Source organism: Thermobia domestica, chromosome 15 (assembly GCF_964235325.1).
Source record: "Thermobia domestica chromosome 15, izTheDome1.hap1.1, whole genome shotgun sequence".
In the NCBI taxonomy this organism is placed as follows: Eukaryota; Metazoa; Arthropoda; class Insecta; order Zygentoma; family Lepismatidae; genus Thermobia; species Thermobia domestica.
Window position 1 is genome coordinate 27,484,369 of NC_137468.1, and position 13,246 is coordinate 27,497,614.

Below are 13,246 nucleotides of genomic sequence, written 5' to 3' on the forward strand. Positions count from 1 at the left end.
TTGAGGTCCGCAAGAACTACGTATGTTTTAAAGTTGATATCCAAGTAAGTGAGAAAGCGGTATGGCAATGGTTGAGTAGATCGTACATAGATGGTCGCTAGGGTCAAAGTAAGAGCTGAAAAATAGACGGTACTGATAACGTGTTCAGAGTATTGCTCAGAATATGGTGGGATGATAAGACGACGAGGTAAAGAGTGCCTGATGGCAAGAGCGGCTCCACCACGAGCAATGTTGTTAGGGAGATCACACCGTAAGAGGTGATATTGTGGAAAGTAGTACCGATCAGTAGTTTTCAAGAAAGTTTCATTGAGTGCAATACAGTCTACATTTAGGGAGGATGCCATGGTTTCAAGTAATACCCGGTTTGTCTTGAGCGAGCGGATATTGGAAAATAGGAGCTTGACTACCTTCTTATTTTTGTTCCCCGCCATCTGGAACAGAAGGAGTAGATTCAGAATGGAAATGAAAGTGAGAGTAGAGGCCACAATAAGTGGCTGCCATATGGATATTAAAGATGTCGTATGCAGCTTTTGTTGCATGTGACAAAATGGCTTCACGTTGGAACGGGAAGGCATTTTGCAAGACTAGCGTGATAAATTGTAAGATATTTTCGACTGTAGGAGGAGGAAGTAAGGATGTTTGGGTGCCAGTTGAAGTATTGACAGGAGTGGAAGAAGCGTGGAGGCGGAGCGGCACGACTGTCTCGGGTTTATCCGGCAGCGGTTTCGGTTTGGTTTTGCATTTGTAAGAGTAGGTAGCATGGTCGCCATCACAGGTGTTGCATACCGGAGGTTGTTGGAGAAGTGTGCAGTTTTTAATCTTGTGTGGGCCCTTGCAGTGTGCACATTTAGGTGGAAGAGTGCATTGAGTGGTCATATGGGAATTATATGTTAAGCAAGTTTCGCAACGCCGTGAGAGAGGAGGTGGCGTGCGAGATGCCTCGACGAGATGGTGACAACGATAGATAAAGACACCATTTTGAAGAAGATCGTCTATAAGCGCTTGGTTGTCTGTAAGCAGTCTCACCATGTATGTAGGACCTTCGGCGTTCTTAATACGAATTGCACGACTCGGATGGATGTTATCGGCTTTGAGTTCTTCCAGCAATTCCTGTTCAGTAATACTAGGGTCAACCCCACGAATTACGACAGATAGTAAAGGAGAACGTTTGGGTGGAGGTGGTGTTTTTAAGCCAGGAGACTGTAAGAGCTGAATTTTTGTATTGGTGCCGAACATGGCTGGTCCAACTTTGTAAATAAGATGTTGGTACAGATTTGGGTTTGCAGTTTTAAGGATAATACCATTCTGTGTTTTAATGAGTTGCTGTAAATCCAGGCGAGTACAGTATCGGAGCAGCTTCAGATAAAAGGATTTAATATTATGAAGAGACGGATCTATCTGAGTAAAAAGGATGGTAGTTTGTGCAGGCGTCGGATTAGTAACATCCATAGGTTGGGCGACAGAAGCGCTGGCAACAGAAGAAGAAGAAGAATCAGATGCAGTTGGTTTAGACTTAGGAGGACTCTTGAGAGCCTCAGTATAGGAAGGGTTCGTGGGGGAGCGAGAGCGCTCGCGATCCCTAGGTGGAGAGCCATCGGATGATTGGGAGGTGCTAGCAGGTTTGGTGCGTTTTTGAGATCGGGCCGCCTCTCTACGAGATTCCCTAGGTGGTGCCATTACCGGTAAACCTTGGTGTTTGCCCTGGGAAGAAAAGTCCGGAGTCTTAGGCATGGTCGTCGATAAGTGACTTCAAAAAGGCAGAGCCTTTCGTCGGTCGAGCGCCGCCGAGGAAGATAATATAGATTACGAGGAGCTTGGAGTAAGGAAGCGTACCGCAAAACACTGAAGTGCTTTCGTCCCCGTCTAGATGTTAGTAGATAACCTGGCGTTTCACTAACACAAAAGTGCTGTGCCCCGCTCAGGGAATAAGTGGACTGTCAAACCAAAGTTAGTAATCAGCAAAATGCCCTAGATAAGAATTTGTGCGGCTCGGACCCGAAGGCCGATGTCGATTGTAACAATCCTCCGCACGTTAGAAGAAAGAACTAAACTAATGAACAATTAGCCTAATCGCACAACTTATAGACTTTCGACTATAGTCGCCAGGTGAGTATGATGATGTGTTGTTAGGTGCATGAGTTATGAAAATCTTATTATAATGTTAAAAATCCTTTTAGGAGTATTTAAAGATAGTAACAGATTGGGAACACGAGCATTACTTTACCACTCTGCAATACTATTTCTTTATTTCCCCATTTTGATGGTAAATAATTGCTCATTATTCTCTTTACTAGAATTTAACGTTTCCCTTTAAAAATAAATAAATATTAGTGCTGATATACAGTACCATCTTTTATTGTTTTTTTTTTTCACAAAACCCATTATCGATCTGGCTTCATACGTTAAAATGCAATATTCACAAAGCTAAAGCAATAATGTACCTTGAATATGAGGAAAATGGGGGCACTAACATTCATTAAATCCTGGCTAATAGACAGAATATAAACTCTGCCATTAATGAAATAAACAGCGTTGCGTACTCACTAATCCAGTTTTTAGGAAGAATAATAAAATATTCACTGCGCTTGTCTGTGTAGTCTGGCAGCCTTTTATTTTACCTTTCCATGTTTACAATGGACAGAAACCATTTAGAGGGAATTAAAACAAAGAAAAACTGATGATGGTATTTCATGCTTCTATATGTGCTTTATCAGTAATGTATAGGCAGTGGCGCAAATCTATCTTTAACATTGGGGGGGGAGGACGGGTAAGACCCTTCCCATATTTTTTTTAATCGATGTTCAAAATATTTGTGAAGTTGAGGAACAATGGTGAGGAAGATCAGGGAAGCAAAGTGTTCTTCAACATTGGGATGCGGACAGGTTTGAGGCTTATTCTGGGGGTACATCAATTTCATCTCACTTTCTTTTGTGGCAATGGGACATACATAATCACATTTCTCCCCCAAAAACATATTTCAAATCGGATTATTGGAGGGTATAGTCTCTTCCAGTTCCAAAGTGGGAGAGGACATGTCCCCTCATCCCCCCGGGATTTGCACCAGTGTGTATAGAGTGGCCCAAAAGTAGGTATACACTACCGTACTGATCATAATTTCTTATTGTTATCCATAATTTCTTATTGTCGTTTCTTTATTATTTGTTCTTAAAGCTTTTTAACTTACACCTTAAGTTCGGAACAGCCGAAGGAAACAAACCTATAAGCTGGAGTATTATACTTAATCACGGTGGGTCAGTGGGTCGAGTGGGTCAAGTTTTCTGGGTGGGTCAGTGGGTCGTGGGTCAACAGCATGTGACCCACTGCGACCCACCACCCACCGTGACCCACTGCGACCCACCGACTCAGTATGATCTACCGACTCTCTCTGCTCACTGCATTGTAGACAGTATCTTCTGAGGACTGGTAAATTTGTCTCCGTTTTACTTTCAAGACCTTCATTTCCCTTTCTTTTCCACTTGTTGATATTGTAACAGAGTGGTGCTTGAGCCATTGACTAGAAATTCAAACTCCGATTAGTGACAATTTCACAGTCTTGTTTTATTACAAGTGTAAACTCTTCAGTCAGTTCAGAAGAGGCCGTGGATCGTGTTCAGAGTTAATGACGATGGATTTTGGTGAGCCAGAGTAGGTCAAAGTGGATGAGAGTGGTTCATGGTGGGTGGTGGGTCAGAGTGGGACATGGTGGGTGGTGGGTCAGTGGGTCGCGGGTGAAATTTTTATTGACCCACCTACTTTTGGGCAACTCTGTATTCTGCGAATGCCTATTGAGTCTTCTTTTTTTTCTTTTTGTTATTCAGTCTCCCTGCCCTTTACTGCTACTCCTACAATAAGATGTATATGCAGAATCTAGCCTATTTTATTAGTTTCCTCCGCCCCAATTTCCTCTAAAATGTTTAGTAATTATATTGCAACTTGAATCGTTTGGCCTAATTTTCATTTCGCCTTAACTGTTATGACACGTACGTAAATAATAAGATTTCTGTCTGCCATGTTACACAAAATAAGAATTCTTGACTCCCTAATTCTAGTTTCGCCTAAAAAAAACGGGTAATAAAGAAATCACGGAAATATGGGATTTACAATCTTCATGATCATCATGTATATATAGGTTACAGAATAGATGTTGCAGAAAATGAGGGAAAGGAAGACGTGGAAACAGGTTGGTACAGAAGAGGGCAGAAAGATGTACAGAAAGTTGGATAAGGAACTACGAAAGAAAACTGACAGAGCAATTGAATAATTTTTCAAAAGAAAATGAGAGGATAGAAGAACTAGAAAGAGTTGGTGAAAATAAGGAAATGTAAACGGAGGAAAATCTATGAAACTTCGGATAAAACAAGAGGGTATTATGATGGTTGTATAAAATAACAGCTGAAGGGAAAATCAATAGGATGTTAGAAAACGTGATGAAGGTCTGGGAAGAATATTGGATGAAAATAAATGTAAGAAAGACAAAAGCCATGGTGATTGAAACGAAGGGACCTGCAGCAATTATACAAGTACTAGGGAAGAAAATAGAACAGGTAGCTAGTTTTCGATACCTGGGTAGTATTATAGTGATGAAATGAAGTGTGAATGTGAAATAAAAGCAAGGATAGGAATGGCGAAAAAAGCCTTTAGAAGCAAGAAAATACTATTTTGTTAATAAAGAGTTGAGAAAAAGGCTCATAAAATGTTTCGTGTAAATTATTGTATTGTATGGGTTAGAAACGTGGACGTAAAAAGGGTGAAAAACGACTGGAGAAGAAATGTGGGTATGGAGAAGAAAGGTGAAAATTAGCTGGATCAGGAGGAAAACGAATGAGTGTGTCAGAAATGATGAGAGAGAAAAGAACAATTTTTAGATATTATTAAGAAGGGGAAGAGAAACTTTTGGGGACATTGGCTAAGAAGGAACTGTATCATGAGGGATGTGCTAGAGGGTATGGGAAGATTTCTGAATACCGTAAGAATACGGAACATCTCTGACCTTCTTCTCCTATTACTAATGGAGGCGATAAATCTACTGCGCCTAGTTTCAGTATTGGGTTTCCATAGTTTGTAGCGCTACCGAAATTTCAGTTCCAGTTGTTGTAAATAAGAAAAGGCTGTGCTAAAAACTTTGCACAAAGACCCGCTTTTCCTGCATATAGTTATTAATTCAACATACTAGTTGTCTCTCCGCCCACAACAAGTCTTTCAAAAAGGTATAAGGTTGTCTCTAAAAGTCACCCCTTGTTGTATATAGGCAATTATAATAGGTCATACAAAGAGCGATGGCGTGGGAAGGGAAAATAAAGGCATCAAGATGAGAGAGAGAGAGAGGGAAAGGTGTTTGTCGCTTGCTAAGATCGTTAACAGCGAGTTAACGGCCCTTTTCAGTTCCACTTTTCCAGGCCTTTTTTTAACGCCTCGTTAATAGTGACTACTTTTATGGGGCCTCATCATTTCCCTTCCCAGTGAAAGACTGGGTGTTACCCGCGTTCCCTCCATCACATATCGAAAATCGGATAATGCACATCGTTTTTGAAGGTAATTGGTCTCCTCTATGTAGATTGATGACACGTTGTCCTTTCTCTTGTATGTGTGTGAGTACGTTTGTGTGTGTGGAGGAGTGTGTGTGTCCCACTTCGCTTGCTACTTTTATCGTCAATACATAGTTCGTTATGCTTCATCTTAGGGCCACGTCAATGCAAAGTTCGAAAAACCACTTTTAAAGGATCACCTGTTTATGCTATTATCTTTCCATGAAGTAGGTGTCTTTTTTGCCTTTAATAATGTTCTATAGAAGGCCAAAGAATATAAAAAAAAGACTTGATGTCGTTCCACTGACAACGAAGATAGATCGTCTTTTAAGGCTGTTTCTCCTCTCATAAAACTACTCCTGTTACAACTTTCTTAACGTTTCGTCACCCCTACCACATCACCTTCATCATCAGCATTTTTCGGTCGCTTTCTCATTATATTCTGCACGAATTCTTCTCCATTAAGTTTTAATATCACCTATAATCCACTGAGTTAAACCTCTCCACTTTTGATGTTTTTAATGATCTAAAAAAGAAAATGTAGAAAGATGATTTTTTACTCTCTCCTCCTGCCTTGAAGCAGAACACAATCTTTACCAAGAAAAGGAAGACTCAGATTACAATATATACTATTACGTAGTTTACTTAGTAAACATAGTAAGTATGTAGTTAAATCAGTTGAGTTTTGTCACACTGGGTAACTATGAGAACTTCATAATATGAGTTGACTTTAAATCTATGAGAATCTAGTACTGAAGTATGAGAATCTAATACTGAAATTATGAGAATATAACACTGAAAGTATGAGAATCTAATATTGAAACTATGTGAATCTAATACTGAAACCATGACAATATAATACTGAAACTATGAGAGTTTAATACTGAAACTATGAGAATGTAACACTGAAACTATCAGAATCTAATACTGAAATTACGAGAATCTGATACTGAAACTATGAGAATCTAATATTGAAACTATGTGAATCTAATAATAAAATGAGAACATACTACTAAAACTGAGAATTTAATACTGAAACTATGAGAATATAATACTAAAACTATGAAAATCTAATACTGGTACTATGAAAATCTAATACTGAAATTATAAGAATCTAATGCTGAAACGATGAGAATATAATACTGGAATTACAAGAATCTAATAGAGAAACTATGAAAACCTAATACTGGGATTACGACAATCTAATAGAGAAACTATGAGAATCTAGTATTGAAACTATGTGAATCTAATACTGAAACTATGAGAATCTAATACTAAAACTGAGAATTTAATACTGAAACTATGAGAATATAATACTAAAACTGAGAATTTAATACTGAAACTATGAGAATATAATACTAAAACTATGAAAATCTAATACTGGTACTGTGAAAATCTAATACTGAAATTACAAGAATCTAATGCTTAAACGATGAGAATATAATACTGGAATTACAAGAATCTAATAGAGAAACTATGAAAACCTAATACTGGGATTACGACAATCTAATAGAGAAACTGAGGATCTAGTATTGAAACTATGTGAATCTAATACTGAAACTATGAGAATCTAATACTAAAACTGAGAATTTAATACTGAAACTATGAGAATATAATACTAAAACTATGAAAATCTAATGCTGGTACTATGAAAATCTAATACTGAAATTACGAGAATCTAATACTGAAACGATGAGAATCTAATAGAGAAACTATGAGAATCTAATACTAAAACTGAGAATTTAATACTGAAACTATGAGAATATAATACTAAAACTATGAAAATCTAATACTGATACTATGAGAATATAATACTAAAACTATGAAAATCTAATACTGATACTATAAAAAATCTAATACTGAAATTACGAGAATCTAATATTGAAACTATGTGAATGTAATACTGAAACTATGAGAATCTCATATTGAAACTATGTGAATCTAATACTGAAACTATTATAACATAATACTAAAACTGAGAATTTAATACTGAAAATATTAGAATGTAATGGTAAAACTATGAAAATCTAATGCTGAAACTGTGAAAATCTAATACTAAAACTGTGAGAATGTAATATTGAAACTATGGGTATCTAATACTAATCTTTAAGCTATGAGAATGTAATACTGAAAATATGAGAATATATTACTGAAACTATGAGAATGTAATACCGGAACTATGAAAATCTAATACTGAAAGTATGAAAATTTAATACTGAAAGTATGAGAATCTTACACTGAAACTATGGGAATGTAATACTGAAACTATGAGAATCTAATATTGAAACAATGAGAATCTAATTGTGAAACTGAGAATTTAATACTGAAACAGAAAATAATAAATTTATAACTTCCGGTAGCGATAGAGGGAGAAGGTAAAAGATGGAACCCTTTCTTCGGAAGCTGAATGTATATCAAAAGCACTTTGTCTTCTAATTATTTACTATACAGGGACCAAAAGTGAAACCAGTAGTCGTAATAGCTTTTAGCTTTTATTACTTCCTTTTGAGTAGGAGAATAAGACATATAATGGAAACTAAATATTGGAATTCCTAATCCATATAAAAATGAACACTTTTTCGTCTCCTGTTATTGTTTCCATTTTCACTGTAGTAGTAAGTGTTAAAATCTTAAATTGAAGACTTACACCATTATCTTGTCTTGGAATGAGTGAATAGCCAATCTGCAACAACCAGTTACTGGTATTTTCGTCTAGAGAACGTTTTATCATCTCTGGTCCTCGTTCTAGTTATTGGAAGGATCGGTATGATGTTATTAGAAAGTCGAAGCTCAATATGGTTCGGGAAGTAAACGACAGGTTATTAATTAATGTAATATTTCCGTGTCGTTTCGTTTCGTCCCAATCTTACCACGTGCCGTATCGTTTCGTCCCCAACAGCATTTCGTCTCAATAGCGTTTCGTCCCAATTCCACGAACACGAAGCTTGGGTTTCGGCCCGCCACTTAATCGACTAGCGTTTTGTCCAGTAGTTACATAGATCGACTCTCTCTCTCTCTCTCTCTCTCTCTCTCTCTCTCTCTCTCTCACACACACACACACACACACACATTGATATTTACAGTGCGATAAGGTACATTGTTAGCACAAACCAGGACTGTATGCACTCTTACATTGGCACCTTTCTGACAGAAGTGGGTCTGTCATATAAGCTTCGCACCCAGTATGTACGAAAAGGAATAGTAATAAACCCACTAACGCCATGAACAAGCGCGGTTAGTTCATGGATTATTTTTTAAATTTTTATAAACTAAACAAAATCCATGGAGTTACCACACTCGCCCTTAAAACATAAGGCCTAGTCCCAAAAATAAAATTGAAGCCAGCGCTTTGTCACTTATTAAATGATTATTTCTAACTATCAATAACTTCGACCAGTATTTTCATCTACCAGTCCTAACGACTTTCCCAAAAATAAAATTGCAGCCAGCGCTTAGTTACTTATTAAATGATATTCGAATATTCTTGACTATCCATAGCTTTGTCCAGTATTTGCATATGTTAGTCCTAACTGCTCTCCTTTCTCTTTAATGTATGTGGATTACGTAAGAGACTTTCTTTAAAAAAAATTCCGGCGTCTCCTGAATTTTCCAGTGACTCAGTTGCTTTTATAATTCTGTCGTCCATCGAAACATACCTTTTCTTACTTTTCACCCCTTCAAAATTCAACTCCATGCTCATAAGCTTCGCATCTGAACGTTCTGCTTGTTCTTTTCAAGAATACAACCAAATCTTTCACTGGATTGACCTCTCTTAAATTCAGGAAAGTCCATTGGAGAACGCTGATACAAACAACATGTTCACTAACCAATAACAATAGTTCGAGACGAACTGCTACGGATCTACATTGGGACGAAACACTACTACACCGGTACGAAATGCTACGGATTTTGCATTGAGAAGAAACGCTACTGGGACGAAACACTACAAAACATAATATTTCACAGTTACGATTCTTCCAATCACTTCAACTCACCTGAATTAGTAAAACTAATTACGCTCTCTGGTGAAACCAATTATTAAAATGTTTACAAATTTACATGTTTTCGCTCTTATATAGTTAAATATTGACGCAAACCATCACATCTATATACAGTGTGTCCATAAAATACTATCAGAATTTAAAGTGGTATTACGACATTTTGCATAATCGTATTTAAATTAAATTGGTAACATTTGAAAGAAAAACTTTTTTTTTTTTTACTATACCTCATAAATATTGAATGTAGGCCCCACGAGTGGCAATGCAGACATCAAGACGATATTGGCACATTCCATGTCAAATCAAGAAGTCATCAGACTTGACTATCTCAGATTTTCGTAAAAATTGGTGCACAGCTTTACTTACGTAAGAGATGAAAAAATCCCAAATACTACCTCTCTTCTCCTGAAAGTGTCCCCATACAGGGTGTTCAAAAATTTCATAAAATGGCATTTTTTCACTTACAGTTATTAATGAAAATTGTCATAAAACGGTTAATATGTTCACTAGAGACGTGGAACAAACATCATTGGAAAGCCTAAAGATTGCGCTATAAGGTGTACTATATTAAAGAAAAACCTATACAATAAAAAATAACAGTTCAAAAATTAAAATTAAAATTTGAATTTCGCACAAAAATGTCCCTTTGAATTTGTTCAAAATTATCCAGATTGTAGTCTCATATACTAAAACATCGCAGAGTTGCATTTTGGGCACTCAATGGGATCCAATTCAAAATCCAACAGAAACTAAACATTGCAAGATATTGACCATGTGAATATCTGGGTTCAGATCGATAACCACTTGCCTGTAGCTATTTGCCTGCAGCATCAAAGGAATTTATATTCAACTTCATTTGTTTCTTGATGTATTCATTTGAATTTACACCGAGTTGTTTAACATTTAGAGAAGTGGAGCATTTTCATTTATTTTGAATATGTTGAACAATGTTGTCTCTAGCAAGACGAAAAGATCTCCAAGTAGACTTCCAAAAAATCCCTTTCTCGGAAAGTAGGGATCATGAAGCATGTAGAACTCTCGAAATTTCGAGTGCGATTGTTCCACGAACTTTCTTGTCTCATAATAAATGAATTTGGTAAGTGTTTGATTTTTATTTACTGGATCTTGAAGCTTTGTAGCAGACGAATTGAATTTCAAAAGTTTTTTTTTTTTTTTTTTAAAAAAATGCTTACTTGCATTTCAATACTTAAATTAAAGAATGGTTGTCCTATTACATTTTCATACACTTCTCTAAATAAGCTAATAATAACACTCTTCTTTTATTTAGCTAAGAATATTTCATGTTAGTGGAAATTTCCAACAGTGGAAAACCTTTTGAAAATACTCCAGCTTTCTGGAGAAGTCTTTTAAAAAATTAAACGCAATAAATCTTACTTTCGTTTTTGTTTTAAAAAAAGAACAAAAGGAGCGAATAAAATATCAAGAGTACGTGTATTCTCATTTGTTATTCTTCTTGATGACGTAATACTTGTCACTCTCAATGCACTGTGGGCAAAATTTTCAAAAAGAGCTTTAAAAAATTTTAAAAAAGAGAATTACCGAAACTCTTTCCGGTATATTGTTGAACAAGACCAGGTTTTTTAAATGTATTTATTACCCTAAATAAAAACGAAATGAAAAAATAAAGTTAGTTTTTTCCCCTCTCTTAACAAGATGAAGAGTATTCCATCAAATGGAAGAATGGCTTAATGAAGAGGAGTCAGACATAAATGAATATATATATAAAAAGAAGCTTGGAAAACGGTAACAAAGAAAGCAGAAATAAAAAAAATAGAGGAGAGAAAAGGGTAGCATTTATTTTAATGAGACTTTTTCCAATTCTACAAACAGAGATTTTGCAACTGTTAAAAATGATGTTCGAAAACATTTATATTCCTTGATATCGTTGAAGAAAAACACTTGTTTTCATTGTTTGATTATTCTTATTAATACCATTGTTCTATACCCAAAGTAGCTTCACTTCTTTTCTCTTTATAAATTCAAAGTTTCTTTCAGATGTTTGTATACGAAAGAATATAGACATGAGCTTTCCGAGCTATAATTTTAAGAATAACATTTAAGATGTAGGATAAATTCCAAAGTTGATCATCTGTTTTTAGCAAAAGTTTGAAAATTTACCGGGAACAAATGGATAATTTGCTTGTTTCTGCGTTTGATAGTATGTAAGGAGAGCGGGAGTTGTATTTTATTTTTCTTTATAAGCGGTTATAAACATGAAACTATTTGGCTGCGGAGGGAACTATTTGGCGCAAGGTTACCGAATGTGGAAAGTAACGAGCATTTGTTGTCTGAACATGGCTAGAAGTGTACAGAGAAGCTCCACCTAGTATCCGTACGCAGAGACGAGAAATCACACTCTATTACATTTAACAAAATAAGTCCAAACTTTCCTAATCCTAAACTAACCTGACCATACCCTACTCTACTTATCCTTACCTTACTCTATTCTACTCTGCCGTACCCTACTCTATTATACCCTTTTAAAGCGGTCCTAAAAATTGATGATTTTTACATTTTCGTAGCTGTTATTACACTTTTTGTCGAAAACCAGGCGGATAACCAACTTCAAAATAAATTACTAAAACATATGGAAACGTTTAAATACTCCCTGTATCTGTTTACTAATATTCTCTTTCCCAACACATATTTTCTGGAAATACAAATATTAAGGACGATATCGCACCATAGCTTTTCCTCTAGTGAGTAGATGATTGTAGAATTAGGTTACAAAGTCACAGATGCTATAGTAACTGCGTTGGAAGAAAAGATATCTGTCCTGGAATACAAGACCAGCACGGCAGAAAAAAAAATCTTAAAGTTTGGTAATATTGTTGTGACAGACAACCGACAAGTGCCTCTGTAATTTTCTGAAGGTATTACTGATTAGTAAAAGCTCCAATGTTTTCTTATAGAGAATAGCTAATCCTTATTCGCATAGGCATTCTGTTTAGCCTATTTACAAAGTACTTATCAGTTCTTAATCACAAAAGTGTTACCAAACTTTAATTTTCTGTCTACTACCATACCCAAAAAATCCTAGAAAAAACTATTTCCAAAGGAGTATACGTGGTTTCTCCAATACATATGCGAACTAATGTCATAAACACTGTATTTTACAAAATTAGGTTACATCAATCTTATCCCCTTTAAAATTCTCCAGATTCGTGGCAATATCCTTGTCCCAGCTCTATGTCCATTGTTGAAAACATCCCTAGACGTCTTCATAAGTTCCTCTTCAGGTGTCTTGTCGTTTCACGTTTTAGCATTTCCACATCCTTCCAGTCCCGCCTCCGCATGACCATTTTACATTTTGGAAACAAAATGAAGTCCCAAGGGACTAAGTTTGGTGAGTAGGGAGGGTGATCTAGTGTTGTGATCGAATTGTGGTCAATGTCCTCAACATAGGAGGTCGACAGTCGTCCTGGCCTTGTCTCATTCTTACAGTCTTCACAACCCTCACTGAAACGCCTGATCCACTTGAAAAGAGCTGGATTCTTCAGTGCATTGTTTCCATAAACAGCACACGACATTCCTTGAAAGCTTTCTCCCAGTTTCACCAAAAATTGGTGTTGATTCGTTGTTGAATCTGTTCATTAATATCCATTGTCGACATGAACATAAATAAAACAGGACACCAAAAAACCAATGCCACCTGTAACTGTACGCTCGTCTGGCAGTTACTATCGCTCCAGTGGCTCT

At 36.3% G+C, this 13,246-nt stretch overlaps 1 protein-coding gene across 1 annotated transcript in view; it reads left to right on the forward strand.

Annotated features, from left to right (window-relative positions):
• The window catches only part of LOC145672143 (alkaline phosphatase, tissue-nonspecific isozyme-like), a 689,601-nt gene that overhangs the window by 673,003 nt on the left and 3,352 nt on the right, over window positions 1-13,246 (forward strand). The gene's annotated exons all lie outside the window — the stretch shown is intronic.